Source organism: Mytilus galloprovincialis, chromosome 1, assembly GCF_965363235.1.
Source record: "Mytilus galloprovincialis chromosome 1, xbMytGall1.hap1.1, whole genome shotgun sequence".
NCBI lineage: Eukaryota > Metazoa > Mollusca > Bivalvia > Mytilida > Mytilidae > Mytilus > Mytilus galloprovincialis.
In genome coordinates, this window is record NC_134838.1 from 81,560,746 (window position 1) to 81,582,762 (window position 22,017).

At 31.8% G+C, this 22,017-nt stretch overlaps 1 long non-coding RNA gene across 1 annotated transcript; it reads left to right on the forward strand.

The window, feature by feature from the left end:
• Window positions 1-215: 215 nt before the first annotated feature.
• Window positions 216-8,305, forward strand: LOC143085610 (uncharacterized). Its single transcript, XR_012981384.1, has 3 exons — window positions 216-374; window positions 5,441-5,480; window positions 7,339-8,305. It is a non-coding gene; the product is annotated as an uncharacterized LOC143085610 (long non-coding RNA).
• Window positions 8,306-22,017: the final 13,712 nt, after the last annotated feature.

The window sequence follows — 22,017 nt, forward strand, 5'->3', positions numbered from 1 at the left end:
TATATTTGATAACTATGCAATGAAGGATCATAATCATAATCCTAACTTAACAAAAACTTACAACCGTAATAATATCTACATACGACATTTCATTGTATAAATATTACTCTGCAAAATTATAATAATTGACGTTTTACAATGCTTTCATGGACAAACTCAATTATGCGTTGATATCTATCATATAAATACTGATACAAACAATGTTATATGATTTTATTTCACATGATTGATTTACCGCATATAATTATTGTTAATATGAATATGCGATAAGAGAAACACTTTCTAACCAATGAGAGAAAAGGTAATGAACGTTTTGACACATGTGAACCTAACAAGAATAGCGAAGAAATGAACAGAAAGAAATGACAAGTAAGGTAAACGTTTATGAGATAACAAGGCATTAATAAAAAAACTCAAGAGTAAAAACATTCAGTGTTCAGAATAAAGGAAACAGTAGTAAACCTCTTTTCACAAGTCATAAATCGATTGAGACAAAAACAAATCTAAAACCGAGGGAAAAACATCAACTGATAGACATGCGTCAGAAGTAAATATGAAAGTTTGATTAGGTTGTGACCTGCGAAAAAAATAGTATACTTTCTTGATCCGATATATTTGTCTTGTGTGCATACACACATGTAAAATAATGCTCTGATCCATGTATTCCGTTTACGTAACGATGTTTAAAAATTTGACGATTTACACACAATGATGGGTTTATTTCAGTACATGTACTTGATGTTGTCCTGTCATTCTTTGGTGCGGGTCTCACATTACTTGATTACCAATTTGGAAAACTATTTCTATTTCTAGAAAGATTTCCATGTTAAATGTGCCTTGAATGAGTCCATCGAGTTAGAGTTCAAATTTAAGTTCGGGTTACTTTTCGAGTTAAACTTTGAGTCTTTTAACTTATGTTGAGCCTGTGACATTAATATATTCTGTTTTTGGTAGTGGCGTCAGTGGCTTCGTCGTGTAGATTGTTAAGTATTTTGTATGAATTGTTTTAACATTTTTCATTTCGGGACTTTTTATAGCTTTCTATATCTATTGTACAATAGCATGAGTTCGAATCCCGTCCAGGGAAGAACAAACAATTGCGAATTCCAATTTACAAGTCTAACATTGTTTGGCTTATGTTTAGACGAATTGTATATACAGAATATATTATCCGCCCTGTATCACCATCATGGCTCGTGGTCCGATTGATAAAATCTGTTGTAAAATCGTCACTGGTTCAGACGTACTTATAATATAATTATTTTTGTGACTGCATCTTGTATTAATTTGTAGAATCCTTTACAATAGAAAATTCAGCTGATTTGTTACAATTCTATCTTCATACGTGTAGTAACCTCGTAATATCGAGGAGCGTTTAGTACAGTGATTATGTCATAGTTTGGATGAGTTTGACATGATGGTGTTAAGTGTTTTTGATTAAAATCAATGCCAAAATGTAAACATGGGGATATTTTGTAAAAAAACTTTTGACAATAAATTCAAGCTGGCAACTATCTTTATATATAGTTAATATATTAGTGCATCAAAATTTGTATCATATAGTTAATAATTTAACACAGAACAATGCTTGCGTATGTCAAAATTTAAAAGTTGCTGTTTAGTGTCTAGTGCATAAAGAAAAGTTATTTGCTTACTGTCTGTTTCATCACATATCTATTTGTGATATCTAAATGCGGTCAATTATTCCGAAAATTCATACTTTTGGACACAATTCAAAATTACTGAAAACACTGTGTCATGGTTTGGTTCAATCGTGTTATGGTTTAGTTCATTTTCGATCATGTTTGACATGGTTCAGTTATACGATTCTTGTCGTGCATAATAATGAAGAGTAACGACCAAAATAAACAGTCATTTTACAAAAATCGTTTCATTTGAAACACAAAAGGACATATGAACGCACATATAATGTAGTAAAAAGTAAAATCACAAAAATACTAAACTCAAATCGGAAAGTCCCCAATCACATGGCAAAATCAAATTACAATACACATCAAAAACGAATGGACAACAACTGTCATATTCCTGACTTGGTACAGGCATTCTAAAAAGTAGAAAATGGTGAATAAAACATGGTTTTATAGCGCTAAACCTCGCACTTTGTACGACAGTGTTATCAAATTCTGTTATATTTACAATGATGCGTGAACTAAACAGACATAAGAAATGGAATAGTTAAAATATATATTTTAGAAGTTGCTGCAGTAGGATTGCCAACGAGACAACTATCCACCACGATCAAATGACGTAGATGTTAGCAATTATATGTCACCATAAAGCCTTCAACAATGAGCAAAACCATACCTCTTATTAAGTTATAAAAGGATGTGACAAAATTAAATGTAGAAGAATTCAAATTAAAAAACCAACAGCCTGATTTCTGTTCAAAACAATAAACAAAATATGATATACAGTAACAAACGATAGTCACTGCATTACAGACTCGTTAACTTGAGACAGTATATACAATTGTCTAAATCAGAGAATGACGATTTAAGAATGGAGCATGAATTGATTAAAGATGTGGATTTTCAGGAAGAGTGCAAAAAGCCTCATCATATAGACACAGAAACAGTTTTAGATAAAATTCCTAACAGCGACAGTAAAAGAGATAACTTTTTACTTTTCATACATTTGACACTACAAGATAGGTTTCCCATGCAGAGCATAGCCTTTTTGTTATTTTAGATGTTGTCCGTTGGTTTTTGGAATCTAACATCTTAGCAAGATAACAAAAATAAGGTCGTACACAGTGTAAATGTATATGTTATCGACAATATAACACGTGTTTCTTTGAATTTCATTTTTTTTTCAATCACATTTAATAATGTACTACTTCATATTCAATGCTAGATCGCCAGAGCTTTTTCAGTTAAAACCGAACCTTCATTGCATAAAAAGTAAAATATTTGAAAGTGATACAACACCATGCATTTATAAAATATTACAAAAAAATAGTCATTTTATTCATTCGTAATAATAATTGATCAACTTTAACATTATGCCGGATTCAATCCAAATCGAAATTATGATCTTTCATATTTCAAATTCGATACTTTGTAAATATTTTTTATTGTAACTTTACATATAGTTGTAAAACCAATAAGTTTTAACTGTTGTCCATAAACGGTTTCATAAATGATTGAAGACTTATGCTGTCCGCTTCATATCATTTTGTTAGTTTTTTAGTTGGGTTAATGTAGCATGAGCCTATAACTCCCACATTTCCTTTTATTCATCATAAACTGATTCATAATTTAAAAATAAAAACAAGCACATCCATTGAATCTTATCTGTAAACATTGGTAAATGTATAGACTGACGTCACAATAAGTCAAATATCAAAACTCATTTTTATCCGTATTTATGCGACCTTTGTTAGAGATGAATGGTATATGTGTTCAGCATGTCCATGGCCAGTGCCTGGAACGAATGTCGGTGAAACTAGAAAATGCCTCTTCAAAGAGACTGATTTTGTAAATTTAATCGACCTGCAAAAACACCAGACATATACAGGTTACCAGTAAATGTTGTAAATGTTATCTATATGTTTGTATACATTAAATTATTTCAAACGGAACTTGACAAATTACCATTTATACTGTTGCATTTGCTTCCCTTTCATCTGTATTCTATATTATCATGTCCGCTCATTTGACGTCTAGAAAGGAATGCAATAGTAATGTTATAAACTGTAGATTCCAGACAATGTGTTTTCTTTTATAATTAATTTGATTATTATGCAAATAATGCCATTTTAAGGTTTTTGTGAAAATTCTAAAATTGACATAATACAACTAAAGCAATTTATGTTAAAAGGTAAACTAAATTATTGGCATTTTGAAAATATATCAACAAATCTTATTTGAATTACTGGTGTATCAAATGAGAATAAAAACATTTCCAGAGTGTGATGAATCTAGGATTTAGAATTAGGAAAAAGTGGCAGAAAATAACAAGTAAAACAAAAAAATTAAAATGTCAATTGTTCATGAACAATTGAAAGGTCTTTCCTTTTTTTTCTTTTATTGATAGCCTTCTTAGTTTAATAATATATGGTTGCTAAGGACTTTTATGTTCATAACAAATGGCTGTTATGGACAAAAATCATTCCTAAGGATAATATTATTACTTCCAGTATTAAAAATGTCATATGTACTATTCATAGTCTTTCAAGTTAAAAACAAAAGTGATTGCTAAGGACTTACATGTCGTTGTTAGGGACAAAAATGTCATTTCCAGTATTAAAAATTTCATATTTATGTTATTCATAGCCTTTCAAGTTCAAAAATATATGGTTGATAAGGTGTTTTATGTCGTTGCTAGGGACCTTGACCTCTGATCTGGACCTACTTTTAGAGATCTTATTATGCTGAACATTTTTGCAGTTCAAAGTTTTTTTCAATCTCTAACCTCTTTTGAGTTATAAGCGAAAAATAATCATTTCGGACCCGAAAAACAGTCTTCGTGCCCTAGGTCCATAATAGTTGGTCCAATAATTTTGAACCCAACAGAACAAATGTAGATCTGGACAAGACACACATTTTCTCTGTTGTATTTTATCTGCAATTTTTTACGGTCATTGAGTAAATCCGATAACAAGCTAAGGTCAAAATCTAGATCATGACCTTGACCTTTGACCTAAGGTCAGTTTTCTTAGTCACGTAAATTGATGATCATTGGGGAAGATTTTAGGTGGCTACAACTTACGGTTTCTGAGTTTTAGTGGCCAACCGACATCGGTTAATTTTCGAAGGGCATACATGTAACCCTACCAATGAGTCGTTTAATCTTTTCGATCTATACATGCTATATGTAATGAAGAACCAGGGTCTGTTCCTGAACAAATTCCACCCTTTGGTTTTTTTTTCTACCTATTATGGTTACGGAGTTAGAATGATAACAAGGTTTTCGGTGTTAGGGGAGATAACCCCTATACAGTTAATGTTAAGGGGTCGTGCCCTCATCACAAAATAGCTTTTGGTCAACCGATACTAGATAACTAATATCATTTTAACATGATCTTTGTCGCATACTTTTTTGGGGAAATGTCGTTAAAGTTTGGCGGAAAGAATAATAATAATCAGAAGAAATACAGTAAGGTCTTTCCTTATAGAAAAAGGAAAGACCTTAATTAGGTGAAGCTGACAACGCCTTGACAAAAAAATAAGAAAGACGACGACACGAAAAATAGTTTCACAAAAAAATAAAAATAAAATGTGTGCAGCACGAACCATATTAAACTAAAGGTGATCTTAGCTTTTCTAGAATTGTAAGGAGACCCACTTCCTCACTTAAAACCCTTGCTTCAGTGTCGTTCGTGTAGACGTGAACCCTTTATAAATAAAATCGTTGTAGAAAATGTAGATACATAATCAAATACATAAATATGATAATAAATGCAAAACGTGTTTTGTAGACGAAGCCTTCGATACAGAAGCTGTTATATTTAGCTCTATGTGAGTATTATTCGTGTCATTGAAACAAACAACCTCAGGGGAAATGTAAACAAGTGTCATAGACATTGTTAAATCGATGCTAAACATATTTTGTTATGGCAATGATCACTATTTTCTTCATTATGTATTTCAACACAAATGTGTTTTGATCATATATACGCCTTTCGTCTGTGGAAGTATGTTAGCTGTTGATTTATAAGCCTCGGTCACACCATACCGGATAACTCCAACGGACGCCTAACGGATGACTTTTTGTTCAATCCGTTCACGTCCGTTAAACTTCCGTTCTTATCCGTTAGACGTCCGTCCATACCTGGTGCATGTCCGTTAAGCGTACGTTTTATCCGTCGACGTCCGTTCTGTCCGGTGAAAACTATTGAGCATGTTCAAAACTTTGAACGGACGTCCAACAGATAAAATGTCTGTTGAACGTCCATTAGGCGTCCGTTTTGTACGGTACTTGTTCGTTTCGTGTCCGTTTTGTATCCGTTACGTGTCCGTTATACATCTGTAAAGGTCTGAAGGTCTGGAGGATAAATTCACCAACGGACTCCTACCGGACGTTTAACGGATAAAACGGATGTTGAACGAATGAGAAACGGACTTCTACCAGACGTATAACAGATAAAACGGATGATGAAGGGATTTGAAACGGATAAATGCTAATTGAAAATTTTGCGTCAGAAATGCCAATTATTGGTATGTCAGATTTCTTAAGATTCATGAATTCTTATTATTCTTAATCAATCTTATAGAGTAAGGGCACGTCTTCACAATCAAGCAGCTCTTATTCAGGCCAGACACTGCCCTTTGGTGGCATTTGAAGAACAAACCAAAACCAGTTACACAGAAACATTTGAATATTTATGCGATTTGCATGTATTATTATTGAAACCTTTAATTTTTCCGTATATCTTGTTCATCCGTTTTATCCGGTGCGCTTCCATTAGGTGTTTTATGCGGTACTCGTCCGTTGGATTTACGTTCGACATCCGTTTTGTCCGGTACGTTTCCGTTTCTCGTACGTTGCACATCCGGTGTGTGTCCGTTATGCATTCGCTACACGTCCGTTTTATTCGGTCAGTACATCAACGGACATCCAACGGATAACAATTTTGTCAACGGACAACTTTTATTTTCATCCTTTAGGCGTCCGTTCGTGCTATCCGGTAAGGTGTGACCAAGGCTATAGAAGGAATAATGAATCCAATTATTCAAACAACGAAGTCATAATGACTATTCAGAGTCAATCTCACCGCTTGTAGTCCATAAACAAACAGCATATACAAAGTAAAGGAACAATATAAACCAAACACTCTAGAAGGATAATTAATATACATGTGTCATCCAGTCAAGAAATATTTGAGGAGTGAATGTAGATTGTATATTTGGTACAAAACTTCCTTGTCACATAGCAATTAGTGACCGAACTTCACATTGTTGAGTTATAGTTAGTGGTTATTGGTCATGAGTAGTAATTTTTTTTCGATAATTAATTTCTTTTATTTATTATTATAATTCAAAAATTAGAAGATTTGGTATGATTGCCAGAAAGACAACAGAACTATTGGCTTCGATGTTTACAACTGTAGGTACACCTGTACACGTACGGACTTTAATTTTGAGTTCCTCGGGACAGTACATACATTGTTTATTTCAGTATATTGAATGCAACATTTGGTTCGTCTCCTATGTGTTTATAACATTTGCGTTGTTTTCTATTGACAATATATATTGTGCGTTTCATAGACTTTGATTCGATCGTACAAAAATAAATCGTGTGTTTTTTGTATGAATGGTATGTATGTATTGATATTTGCCATAACGTAATATTCTCTAATTTTGCTATACATTTAAGGTATCCTGTTACTATTACCCATTTGCGTTCTTGTCAGACAGCTGTTTGATAGATCCACGGTAACACATTTACCAGTACCTTTCTACAGGAGAGAAATGTCAGCAACACATGTTGATAGAGTAACTAGAAAAAAGAAAGGGTCAATATGTCCTATTTTACAAGGCGGTCTCGGAAATAGATTGTTTCAATTTTCTACTTCGTTTGCTGCTGCAAGAACTAAACACATGGAGCTTATCGTACCTCCCGATGCTGAAATCCGAAAAGTGTTTGAAATTAATGTGACATCCGATAAACCAAAAAGATTATGTAAGAGGTTTCGGAAAGTTTTAGATAAAGCATCTCCGACATATAACAAAACTTTACTTAATTTTAGTTCTGAAGATAACATTCAACTAGGATATGGACTTCAATCGTGGAAATATTTTCACATGTATGATACGGATCTACGAAAGCAATTGACATTTCAAAAGCATATTCAATATACTGCAGAAAAGACAATTGAGAAGATATTACACACACGAAAAATTAAGTCTCGAAAGAGTATTACATTGGTAGGTGTTCATATAAGGAGAGGTGATAAGGTAAACAACAATGACGGATTTAACATTGCTACACCTGAGTTTTTAAACAGATCTGTGAACTATTATGCTAAAATGTATGCAACTATTTTATTTCTAGTTATATCAGATGGTATGGATTGGTCTAAAAAATATATGCCCACTCATGTTCCTGTAGAATTTATATCCTTAGGTAAACGAGAATTCGATATGGCAACTGTCGTTGCTTGTGACCATACGATCATGACAATAGGAACTTTAGGCTGGTGGATTGGTTATTTGACTGGTGGTAAAGTGGTTTACGTTAAAGATGCTGCAAAAAAGGGTTCACGATTTGAACGCATACTTAATTTTAAAGACCATTTCTATCCACAATGGGTAGGACTTTAAGCAATTAAATTTTTGACAAATTTTGTTTTAATGTGTTCATTTTAAGCAAACATATTAAACATGAAACATCTTTCACCTTGAACGTCTTATAAATACTTTTGTAGAAAATTTACTACAAGAGTAAAAAAAATCAAAGTACACAAAAATGCAGTAAAACGACTAGGTTTTTGTTCCTGCAAAAATAATCAGTAACTACAAAGTGAACTATCAAATTGTTGATAACTTAGAATGCAGGTGTCCTAATCAATGTGGATTTGTTATTGTCAAGAATTAAGATTACAAGATTGGCTCAATCAAACATTTTTAATTTTCTTCACTGATTGTTTGCATTGGTTTTGCCCCCATCAGACGTTTTCTGAGCTATATGTGTGTGTTTTTAAAGAACTTTATGTTAAACATAGCCATCAAGGATTTTCAGATAAGTAGAAGCAACTCAAAACTAGTATAGTGCAGTGTTCAAAACTATGATAAATTACTTATCCAAAGGATTTAATCACTTTTTCAACATGTGTATATGCTTAAAACATTTATAAACTGTCATATATGGATATTATGACATGTAAAATTCAGCTTTCTGTTTTCCCGAATCCCGCCAAAAAGTTATCATTATTAGCAGGGACTTGGGAAGAAGTGTATTTGAAAACATCTTGTGCACTCTATTCATTTGAATTTCCCCCGGAGTTTAATATTTTGTTATTTTACTTTTTTCAAATGATAATACCGAAATAAAACAATTTATCTTGACCCACATGCCTAAACAAGAATTGAATCTAAGTTGGCTTTAGTATATATTCACCCACGACGGAATCTGTCTCTTAGATAAAGTAATGCCGAATGTTGAAAAACCTCATATATAAATATGGCGTTTGAATTCCTTTATAAACTACATTATTTGTATATCCATTTGATGTAAGATGTGTACTGATTGATCACTCTGAAATGATTCGAATATTTTAAAATACATAAATCGGATGTGCCTGTAAGAAATGTTTCCCTTGGCTTAACCTTCGATGTTTTCGATCTACTTTTGTAACCATTAATGTGACCAATTCATACAAGTTAGATATGCATGGGATGCTAAGTGAACAAACTATATGAAATAGAAAAAACAAAAAAATTACTACTGGTATTTCTATTCTAATTCATGAGGATAAATGTGGCATTTGAGCTTTAAAGTTGTTTAAAAATTAAATTAGTAAAAGTCTGCGAAAATCCATATATATCTTGGCACAGTAACCTAATGCCAATATATGACATCATACGAATGAAAAACTGAAGGTTATTTATATCAAAAACGGTTATGAGGGAATGAGGCTAAGTTTTATATATATATTAGTTCATGCATTGACTTATCGACTGGCTTTGACAGAGTATACAGTATGACAGTACTTTGATTTCTATGAGTATGAGCGAGTTCATATTTGTACATAAAGTTGGTATTTGCAAGAATAGTATATAATCTAGATAAACTCAATGCAAGACAATATTCTATGCTGGAATCTAATAACAGCCAAATATGAAAAATTAAATAATAACTGTAACATTCGTTCTGTCTTGTAAATACCAACTTAAGGTAAAAATATAGACTATATCATACGCAAAGTGGACTTTCATACACATTTTCATTACACATTCATATCTTTCATACCAAGATAAGAATATAGAAATACATGCAAAAATACGAATGTTAAGAATAGAACTAACATGAGTATAAAAAAATGGTTTCTAAAAATACAAAGAATAAATATATATAAATACTATTTATTAAAATAAATGATAAAATCAAGCTGTACTACACTATTACAGCTGCATACTAGAAATCTATGACTTACAATAAGGGTATTACCATAAACTTACCATATCAAAGACTTGACATGTGAATTAATCTATGAAAGAGTTTCAAAGTCGAGAGACGATCCTTAGGGCACAAAGCCGAATAATTTGAATAAAAACGAGATATTATAATGATTCATAAGAGTCGTGATGACAAGAATAGGACTAACAGACTAATGGAATGGACGGAATTGAAGTTACAATATGAAGTAATCATTATATGAAAAAAGTGGAAAATCGACAAGAAGGAATCACTGGAGGTTTCTATGGAAATGTCTGATGTTTTTTTGCATGGTTTTAAATTAGGTGATCAATGAATACTTTGAAATGCTATGAAAGTTAACGTTTGTATTAAGTTGATATTTTTTCTTGCACTGAAACATGTTGTTAAACAGTTTATCATGCGTTTCTCTTACTTTAAATGACATTTTTACACTAAAGCCATTGGATTTTGGGTGTGTACTGATAAATATTTAGTTTAAGATGATTGAATTCTTTTTTATTTGTTGTATTTGGCTTTTAACTAGCTTTGAGTAAATGTCAGTACTCTCAGATCTGTACATGTACTTAGTGGTTTTTTATATGTGGGGATGCATAAATACCCTATCAAGTGCATTTTGTATTTTTGTTAGATGTTTTTTTCTGCTTTGTATCCATTTGATGAGTTAAGTCATTTTCAAACTGGTCAAGGGGATGGTTTTGCAACTTTAAATCTTGCCACATTCCGTATGTGCCTATCCCAGTCTCCAGTGTTCCGACGCAAAGACCTATGAACGGATTATTATTAATTAAAAAAATATGACAACTTCAATGACTTGACAACAGAGCAGTAACTTAATCCCTTGTGAATACGTCTGTTTAAATGTTTTATTAGCTGTTCAGGTGAAGGACGATATTTGTGTTTTTTTGTATAGAAAATTCCATAATAAAACTAGAAAGTCAATTATCCAAACGCACAAGATGCATGTTTCCACGTTAATTTATATTTATATATATCGTTGATAAAATTTAGTAACAGTTTATCATGTCTGTTTAGTTCAAGCAGATCATTGTAAATATAACGGAATTTGATGAGACTGTCATCCAAGTGAGGTGTTTAGCGCTATAAAACCAGGTTTCATCCACCATTTTCTACATTTGAAAATGCCTGTACCAAGTCAGGAATATGACAGTTCTTGTCCATTCGTTTTTGATGTGTTTTGATTTGGCATTTGATTTTGCCATGTGATTATGGAATTTCCGATTAGATTTTCCTCTGAGTTCAGTTTTTTTGTGATTTTCCTTTTTTTTTTTATACATGTATCGTAAATCCGGATGTAACAATTAAAAAAAAAAGATTTATTTCGTTAGATCAAGTACATTGTTACATACATGAGTGAATCCAACAAGTTTATTATATAAACACCATATGATGGTGCCTTTGGAATTAACCATCCCTCAAGAAATGAATATATAGAATAGGAAATGATTAGTTATGATTAGTTCACACATATGTGGTGTTTCATCTTCCTTTCAAAATGTCAACAACAAAAAAATTGTCAATGAAACAAATGTTATATGTAAGGACTCGCCAAATTGAAACCTTGTTTGTTGTATCCTTCACATGTTGCAAACATGTGGCAAGATATTAATTGACATTTTTACCTATTATGCCTTGTTTTGTTCACGCATCTTTGTCAATATAATGGAATTTGATGCTACTGTCATACAAGTGAGAGGTTTACCTATCTTTAAAACCAGATTCAATCCACCATTTTCAACAAAAAAAAAATGCTTGTACCAAATCAGACATATGACAGTTGTTATCCATTCGTTCGATGTGTTTGCGCTTTTGATTTTTCCATTTGACTAGGGACGTTCCGTTTTGAATTTTTCTCTGAGTTCAGGATTTTTGTGATTTTTTCTGAAAGCTAAATGCATATTTACATAGGTATTTTTATCAACTTATCGAGAATATTTAATTACTCTACCTTTCACAACCTTATACCTCCTATTTTGATAACACATAACCAAATATTATTTCGTATATATTTACAAACAAAACAGTAGAAGTTTAACTTTTAATTAAACGTCGGAAACTTCAATGTGACTGTGATTCGTTGAAGTTTAGATATTATCCTTATGACCATGTTATTACGAGGAACCTCAATATCGTCCAGGACAGAAAGTTTCTTCATCTAAATTAGATTGGAAACAATGTCGTCAGGTCAACTTTTTAACTTTCCTCGTCAGTTTTAATCTAGCGTCGTAATACAGTACATGATATATATGGCATGAAGATGGTGTTGTTACAGATTAGTTGAATTATCTATAGTAAAGGATCCTACAAATTAATGCAAGATACAGTAACAGAAATAACTATATTCATCAGTACGTATGAACCACTAACAACTCTACAACAGATTTATATATCGGATCACCAGCAGTGATATATATATATATATGAGTCTAAATTGAAAACTACGTTCAAACCTATGATTGCGTTGGATAAAAACCGCAATTTTTATACGTGTGCATGTAAAACAAATTTCTTTGTAGAAGGGTCTAAATACAGCACAAACAACATTTTTCAAATATATATATATATACAGATTACGTCAATAAAATTACCAAATAGACAGCACTGAACGATCAAAATTTATAGATTTATAAATTTAGACCGTTCAGTGCAATCTATTTGGTAAATTTATTGATACAATTACCAAATAGACAGCACTGAACGATCTAAATTTATAAATTTATAAATCTGGACCGTTCAGTGCAATCTATTTGGTAATTTTATTGACGTAATCATTCTTGTACCATTATAATTTTCGTCCCCCTTAAAGTTTTAGAATTGTGCTAGTTCATATCATACATTATTATTTGTATTTAAAGCATATATTTGAACTCTCTGTTGTACTTAGCCATATAACCTATGTCATGTTTAATAAATTTTTAGAATGGTGCAAGCGTCTTAACTGATGTTCGATTTGACTTTTTTATTGTATAAATTTTAAGATTGTAACAGTCTAATCTAAGAATACTTAAAGATGATTCATTTAGCATCAGGATCTCACCCAGGAAGGATATCTGTTATCCGAAATATTTATAAATAATTACATTTATAGTTATCTTTTTTGTATTTGGAGTTGTTGTGTACACTTTTTTTTAGGCGTTAATATAATTTTTTTATTGTGTATATGTATCGTTACTCGTAACGATCCAGCGCACACGTGGGGAATATCGTTGACTACTATTCAGACGTTTTATATATATATATATATATATATATATATATATATATATATATATATATATATATATATATATAATGGGGCTCATAATGCTCAATCTATACTTGTCTATGTATTGTTTTGTAACTGTTGTTTTGTCTTTTCGACGTTTGCGGCTTTTCATTTTCCCCTTGGTATCTTCCTTCTTAATTATATAACCTATACGTATGAGGTAAATAAATTCTCTGCCATTTAAGCTATGATTGTGAGAGTTGTGTCGAAAAATTAGATCATACATAAATAAAATGAAACGGGAAGTGTTTTATTCATTTTATTTTGTGGCTTGTGTCCGTAAAACCAGTTCCAACCCAATAATTTTACCAAATCGGGGCTTTGACAATACATGAGTTCCATTTATATTGTGTACATCGTCCATTCTCTAAACAGATGGCAGTGTAAGAATATTGATTTAAAAAAAATACTTCTCTACCAAAACTAATACGGAATGCGTATACGTACACAATACATGCATACAACGCGCGTATATTTGAGACTCAATGAAAGGCCTAATTTTAATTTAAAATGCATGCATGTATTTAGGCAAACTAAGAAATAATCATACTAATGAGAAATCTCATCTTACTTCAAGTATTGGATCAAGTGCTACATTTAGTTCATACTAGTCCAATACAAATCGGTACAGTCGAGTATGGTAAAGATTGTGGTCAAGTAATGTCTAGTAAAATTGAGACTTAGTCAGACTTATCTTGTGAGTTTCAGTACAGTAGAAAGCTATTTATAGACATCTTGTGGAAAATCTTTATATCAAATTCGTTATTTTAATTTAATTTTGGAACTGTTATAGATAGACAAAAATAATCAGTTATGCAAGATTTACAAAAACTAGTTTGTTGAATGCTCATTGGCATTGTCACTTATTACGAAATAGTTTTTATGGTATAAGTTGTTGTTTTTGTTCAAGTGTTATTTTCAAAGATGCAAACCAGGTTTAATCGACTTTTTTTCTAAATAAGATTATGCCCGTAACAAGTCAGGAATATAACAGTTGTTTTCCATTCTTTTGAAGTGTTTAAGCTTTTGATTATGACATTTTATAAAGGATTTTCCGTTTTAATTTTTTTCTGGAGTTCGGTATTTTGTTTTATTTTACTTTTTGAATAAAAGTCTTGATCTGCAAATAATCTTATTTTTTATATTCTTTTTACCAGGTTGGAAACAAACCCTCTATAAAGTCTTTATACCTGTATAGAGAGACAATCCTCTATAGTGGGGTAAATAACATAAACGGTACCAATTTTGCTGCACCAGATGCACATTTCGACAATCAATGTCTCTTCAGTGATGCTCGATTCGAAAATATTTGAAAATCCAAAGCATATTTAACACACGAAGAGCTAAAAACTGAAACGGACAAAAAAAGTATAACATTCCTGTATGTAGTTGGTTTAAACGATTTTTTCATCACTCGACCGTCTTCGGTATACAATATGTGTTTGTGAAGATTTCATTTAGGGGTCATCTTCGCGTGTCTGCGTTTACGCTCATTCGATTTTTGTTAAAATTAGTCAACGATTAAGAGTAGGCTGTATATTAAATCACCAAGAATAATTGCAGTTCTGTATAGATATATGTGCTGGTAGAAAATTTACAACTTATGTTATGATCTTTTATTATTACTTACATGACGAAAGGTGAGGCATTTTATAAATTTTATTCCACACAATGGCAAATGGGTCAATAAATAGAACATATATAGTTTCAGTGCCAAATATTACACAAGTATTTAGAACAAAGGTATAGGGGAAAACATTAAGGTAGCATTGCAGGTGCTTATATGGGTGACTTTTATGGTACCTTTGAATAGCTTTATGATAGCTATTATTCGTGTGTTTCTCTGTCCTATATGTTCTCCCATTTAATGTGGTCATTTTAATAGTATATTTAACATTGTAATAAAAGCAGGAGGTTTAGCTAGCCATAAAACCAGTTTCAACCCACAATTGCTTTCTAAAAATGTCAAGTACCAATTCAGGAAAATGGCCATTGTTATATTAAAGTGCGTTTATGTGTGTGTTACATTTGAGTGCTGTGTTTCATTTGTGTCGTAGTTCTCCTCTTATATTAGATGTGTTTCCCTCAGTTTTAGTTTGTAACCCGGATTTGTTTTTTTCTCAATCGATTTATGAATTTCGAACAACGGCCGTATACTACTGTTGCTTTTATTTATGAGAATATTTTTTGTGTTTGTACTTATAGGTTTATTTTTTGGACGGTGTAAATGTTCATGAGTTTTATGTGTAGCTTTTATGATTTAAGTACGGGTGTAATTTGACTTCCAAATGTTCATGTATTTTTGTTTTCAAAACTTTTCAGAATTTTTGGATTTAAAAATGCTATTCAACTTTGTTTTTGATTTGGCATTCTAGCTGTTTATGATCCGAACACAAATGATGCGTCTTATGTCGAAGAAAATGGTGTCGGGTCGTACTTGATTATGAGTCTGGCATTGTTGTTGATTTTATTATGCTCAGTTTTTTTAAGAACCCGGTGTGGCTTCTATGTGAAACTTGTGAAGCTTTTATAAAAGCATTATGTAACTTTTATAAGAATTGTGTGTAGTTTTCATAAACAAAATAGTGCAACTTTTCAAGAATTAAGTGTAGCCTGCGTGTATACTAGATTATATGTGCAGCTTTTCAAGTTAAATAATATTGGATGTTTTACAAATATAATGTATATAGCGTTTTAACCTTGTAAAGGAGAGGCGGACGATACAAAAAAGGACAGTCAAAACATAAAACAACAGGCAATGCCATAACATAACAAAAAAAAAACTACGCAAACGAAATATGAACAAATTAAAGACAAAAAGCTCCCCTCAACTCAACATAAATCATTAATATTTCTATATATGTATCTTCATTGTGCATTATTCTTTTTTCAGTTTATTGGAATGGCTGGAAGATAGGTAGAATTTTTAACATTTCTAATAAATGATCTGTAATCAATTGGGTGGTATCAAAAGCTATTACGAGAACTTTACATATATATAAGATCATACTATATTGGATACTTTTGAAATATTATAAACCTGAACATGCAAGTTATAATGTCATTTATTAAGCTAACATGTATTATTTATAAGAGAACCACAAACCGTTACATTTGTTTTAGGAGGTCAAAAGCATTATTAAATTCGGGACGCAGAACATTATGGCGGGAAATTAAAAGCTGAATTAATTCGGTTTTAAATTATTTTGACAGCTTTTACAGTAAGTACTACCAGTTGAATTATTCATAACTACAGATGTAAATATGTATATAAGCATTGGATTGGATGTTGTTTAATACTTATTAAAGGTACCAGGATTATAATTTAGCCGCCAGACGCGTGTTTCGTCTACATAAGACTCATCAGCGACACTCATATCAAAATATTTATAAAGCCAAACAAGTATAAAGTTGAAGAGCATTGAGGATTCAAAATTCCAAAAAGTAGTGCCAAATACAGCTAAAGTAATCTATGCCAGGGATAAGAAAATCCTTAGTTTTTCGAAAAAATCAAGGTTTTGTAAACAGGAAATTTAAAAAAAAAAAATGACGACATTATTGATATTCAAGTTAACACCGAAGTGTTGAATACTGGGCTAGTGATACGCGCTGGGACAAAACGTCCACCAGCAGCGGCATCGACCCTGTGGTGTAAATAGTTGTTAAAGGTACCATGATTATAATTTTAAAAACAAAGGACAATAACGTGTTCCATTGTTGAATTGACCAAGTAATGATTTCAAGGCTGAGGTTAGGGTTATAGTATGCAACCTGATAATGTTAAACTGCTCCAATGTCAATTATAGCTCTTCTTGTTGAACAATAACATATGAGGGTTTGTATGGGGTTAACAGAATAGTTAATAATGGATAAAATGTGGAGAATAAATGGCAAACAAAATAGAAAATAGAGAAAATAGGGAAAAAAAGAGTACAGAATCATAGGGTGCTAAATATCAAGAATAGACAATCAATGGCATAAAATATTAAGTGTAGAGAAAAATGACCTAAAAAAAAGAAAGCGAAATAGATGGATCGACAAAATAGTGAAAGTCCATGAAATAGTATGCCACAAAAGTACAATTAGTTTACGTAAACGCAAAACAAGTGTGGACACAGATCAGTGTTGATAGTATATTTGGATGTTCCACAGTGTTTACTTACATATCAAGAGTTCTCTGTCTTTTTCCAATATGTTTCTATTTTGAACTGTGGTACCCAATGACAGCCAACCGCCCCAAACACTAAAGATAGCTGTGTCTTTTGTTAGTAAATAATACTGAATACTTACCTATAACTTGTTTGTCATCGGGTTTGATTTTATGCTTACTCAGTCTACCAAAGGCCTTCCAGTGGTGATTTAAATAATCACTTGTTACACATTTGGATACATAAACTTTGTGAAACTGTCTTTTCACACAGCTTTCAAGGAATTTGTTTTAAATAGATTTTATACCATCACATACAACAGTGTCATATTTTGAAATAATAATGTTCAGAGCTGTTATCATTAAATAATTTTATTCTGGGGTAAATCCACACCATATCTTATTGATTAAGAGAACAAAAGAAAAGTACCGTGACACGTCTTATAGTAATGTGAATTCATACTCAAATATAGGAGAAAACATACGACACAACGGAAGCCCAACGTAAAAATGTTACACACAAAGAAACGAACTATGATATAACAATGGCCATTTTCCTGACTTGGTACAGGACATTTTTAAAGGAAAAATGGTGGGTTGAACCTGGTTTTGTGGCATGCCAAACCTCGCACTTTTAAACATTAAAATGACTACATAATAATACAGGACTACAATACAAATAAATAGGAGAACGTATTAGGCAAAGAAACACATGAATAATAGATAACAAAAGGCCTCAGGTTTAAAATTCATCACGTCAAAACCGCGCCTCGTCCACACAAGACTTACCAGTGACGCCTAGATATAAAAGTTCGAGATCTATGCACCATTCGAAACCCGAACGAAAAATGATGACTATGTTTTGAGACTGCCTCATTCTTATATATTTCAATGCTTAACTAATGCATATGGAACGCAACAGCTTTCTTATGTGGAACTCTGTTATAACGTTATGTTGTTTTATTATTACTTAATAGTTAGTCTCTACATAAAATGGTTTTAACATTACGTAATGAGGTTTTGATTTAACTTAATACGGAATAGTCATTACATGATATGGTTTCGTATAGACTTGATATAGTTTTGTAATTACTTAATATGGTTTTGTCATTCCTCGATGTGATTTCACCATTATCTAATGTGGTTGTACCATTAGGCAATGTGGTTTTAACATTACTTGGTGTAAGTGTGACTTCACGTTATGTAGTTGTTTCATTACATGATGTGGTTTTGTTATTGCATAATGGTGATTAGCCAATTACTAAATGGCTTTAACATTACGTAATGATGTTTCAAATTTGACGATTTTACACTACATGATGTGTTTGTTTCAGTATTTGATGTGTCCCTGTAATTGTTGTTGTTATCCCATTACTTGATGAGGTAAAACCAAGTGACCAATTCGAGAAAAACAAATTGTCGTTTGGGTAATGCGCATTGGATGAGTACCGCTATGCCTTAAGTTAAGGTTCAAATTTTTGTTCAAAGTTATTGGTTCGAGAATAGTTATGTCGCAGTGCATTGCTTTCAAACAATCAATGTAAATTAAAAAAAACACCCTTGCGCTTTCTCAAAAATATTTTTACAGTGTGTTGTACTACTTTTTTGACAAATTATATTAAAATTATAGAAAACTTCATCGGCTTCAACTCAAAATATGGACAGTTTTATGTTAAGGTGGTCTTAAAATCTTTAGACAACTTCCAAAATGCTGATTTTTTCAACCCTTTTCGACTGGACCAAATCACTACTTTTCTTAAAAATTTTAAAGTTTTTTACAGTTTAATTTCATCCCTCTACTTGCTTTTTGAGGCAAAAAACATGACGAAATAAATTTGGAAGGGGTATGCATTTAATTAGCAAGTAAGACACTCTCCATACTAAGGACTATATTGTCCCGGACCTAATATGGTATGAACAAAGGGAACGACAGAATCATTCAGAAAAAAGTACCAAAACATTTACAGTACATAAAGGGGATATCCCAAACTGGAACAATGTATAGGAGTTATTCCTCAAGGTCAAGATAAAAGCATCTACAGAAAAAACTTTTTTTAAATTAGTTTGTTCAGTTAACATTACGCTTTTACATAGACAGCAGAATTATCAGGCGAGACAAAGATTCCTTAGAATCCGTAACGAATGTATAATGTTACTCCTTCCATTTCAGAACAAGGGAAAAAACGGCAGGAATACGTGGTTTGGGGATATCCCTCTTATATCCGAATTACTGTTAATTTTTTAGTACTTTTTTCTATTTTGTGTCTGTCGTTCCCCTTTTTCAAACTAAATAACTCTGAACAACAACTTGAACTTTAATTTGAACTTTAACTTAATAGATAGCAGTACTCATCAATAGAGCATAAGGGAATCGGTCTAAAAATAGAATTGGTCACGTTGTTTTACCTTATCAAGTAATGGGATAACCACATCAAAGAATGAGAGGACCAAATCAAATACTGAAACAAACACATTATGTAGTTGAAAATCGTCAAATGTCGAAACACGATTACGTGATGATAAAGCCATATGAAGAATCGACAAATTATCATTACGAAATAATTACATTAGACGTATGTTTTGTTATGATACTCAATCTGATTGGCTAACTGCACATCACGTGTTATTCCGTAAGCAATTGCATTGCTCAATAAAACTTTTTATTCATGATAACACGTGGTCCCACAATAAAGTGCACAGGTGAATTAAATAAAACAATAATACAATTCGTGTTTTCATGATCATTGCTAAACAAATGTAATTATAAGTATTGAATGCTTCTTTTTGTAACTTCATATGGTTGTAAAAGCGTTGACTGTGTTCCGCGCTTCATACAAAATGTACCTCGGTCAACGCTTTTATACCCCAATGAAGTTACAAAAAGAAGCATTCAATTCTTGAATAACAAAATCACGACATATAATGAAACAACCACATTACTTTAGGTCACATACACATCAAGTAATATTTAAACCTAATTGCCTACTAGAGATTCCAATAAAATGACATACGTACCTAACTCGACGTGCGCACGTAACGGGACCGGTTATTTCTAACCAATTAATTTTGTTAAATGCGTAACTTAAGTTTTAACTAAGCATTCATAAACTATAAAACCCATACATATTAAATTTGATCAATATCAAATATTTTTAAGATGATGAAAATCGAAGGAAATCATGATTTTTATATATCACGTGATTATTGAGATTCACGCCTATACTACACTGTCATAAGACCACGTATATATACGTATTTTTACATATCATACGATTCATTTGAGTTGTCTTTCATGGTTTTGACCACGACTTTGTTTTTCCGATATACTGTACATTATGCAAAATTTAATGAACCTTTTATTTGATATTTGTATTGATTTTCCATTTGTTTGTCGTTATCAGGTTAATGTCTCTTCTTCTTTTCGTTTTTTAATGTTTTATAATATTTAGTTTCCCTGGGTATTTATTATTACATAGATTTTTTTAGCAACTACAGAAAAAATTAACTTAAAGTGTTAATCAAAATGTGTCTCTGTTAAAGTTGATAACTGGGATTGCATGATACTTTATTAACCATCATTTCAAGTGTTCTCTCCTTCTGCAGTTAATCTCCTGAATTTACAATCTACGATTTTTTTTCAACAAGGACCGGAAGTGTATGTTAAAACAAAATAATACAGGTCTTGTATTTCTTTAAATTTTTAAAAATAGTTGACATACTAGTATGTAATATTTGTCGCTGGATATAAGACATACATCAGTTTCATCACCATCATATGTACTATAGCTGAGGGCTAAATCTCCGTCGTAAGTACATGTTTTGTATATAGCTTGAGGTTTCTTCGTCATAGGTATTATAACTTGAGGCTTAATTCTAATCTGAGGTTTTAGCCAATTTATGTCGAAAACTTATTTTACGCATGCATCTCTATGCTACATAGTTAGTATAAATATCAAAGTTAAAGCCAATAGAGATCATAGAAGTATGTTTATCAAATAATCATGTCACAATTAAAACAGTAAGAAAGGGATTGACTCGTGAGACTGAAACGAAGCATATAAACATCAATTTCTAGAATTTCCATATATACTCCATGTACCGATCTGATAGTATCCACAGCTGCTGAACACTATCTTAAAAACAACTACAACTAATAAATGAAGAATAATTATCCAGTTTTTAATATTGATCAATTATGTCGTACTGTTACACCATTGACCTAGTATAGCCTGGGGTCCTGGCTACTGATTTGCTCCGCTACATGTTATCGACGCAGTATGATTGGGCCAGGTTTCCAGGCTATGACCTAGTATGGATATGCCTGTCTCAAGTTAGGAGCCTGTAATTCAGTGCTTATCGTTTGTTGTGTTTTCGTTTATTTTTTTAAACAATAAATTGGCTGTTAGTTTTCTCGTTTTAGTTGTTTTACATTTGTCATTTTGTGGTCTCTGATAGCTGACTACAT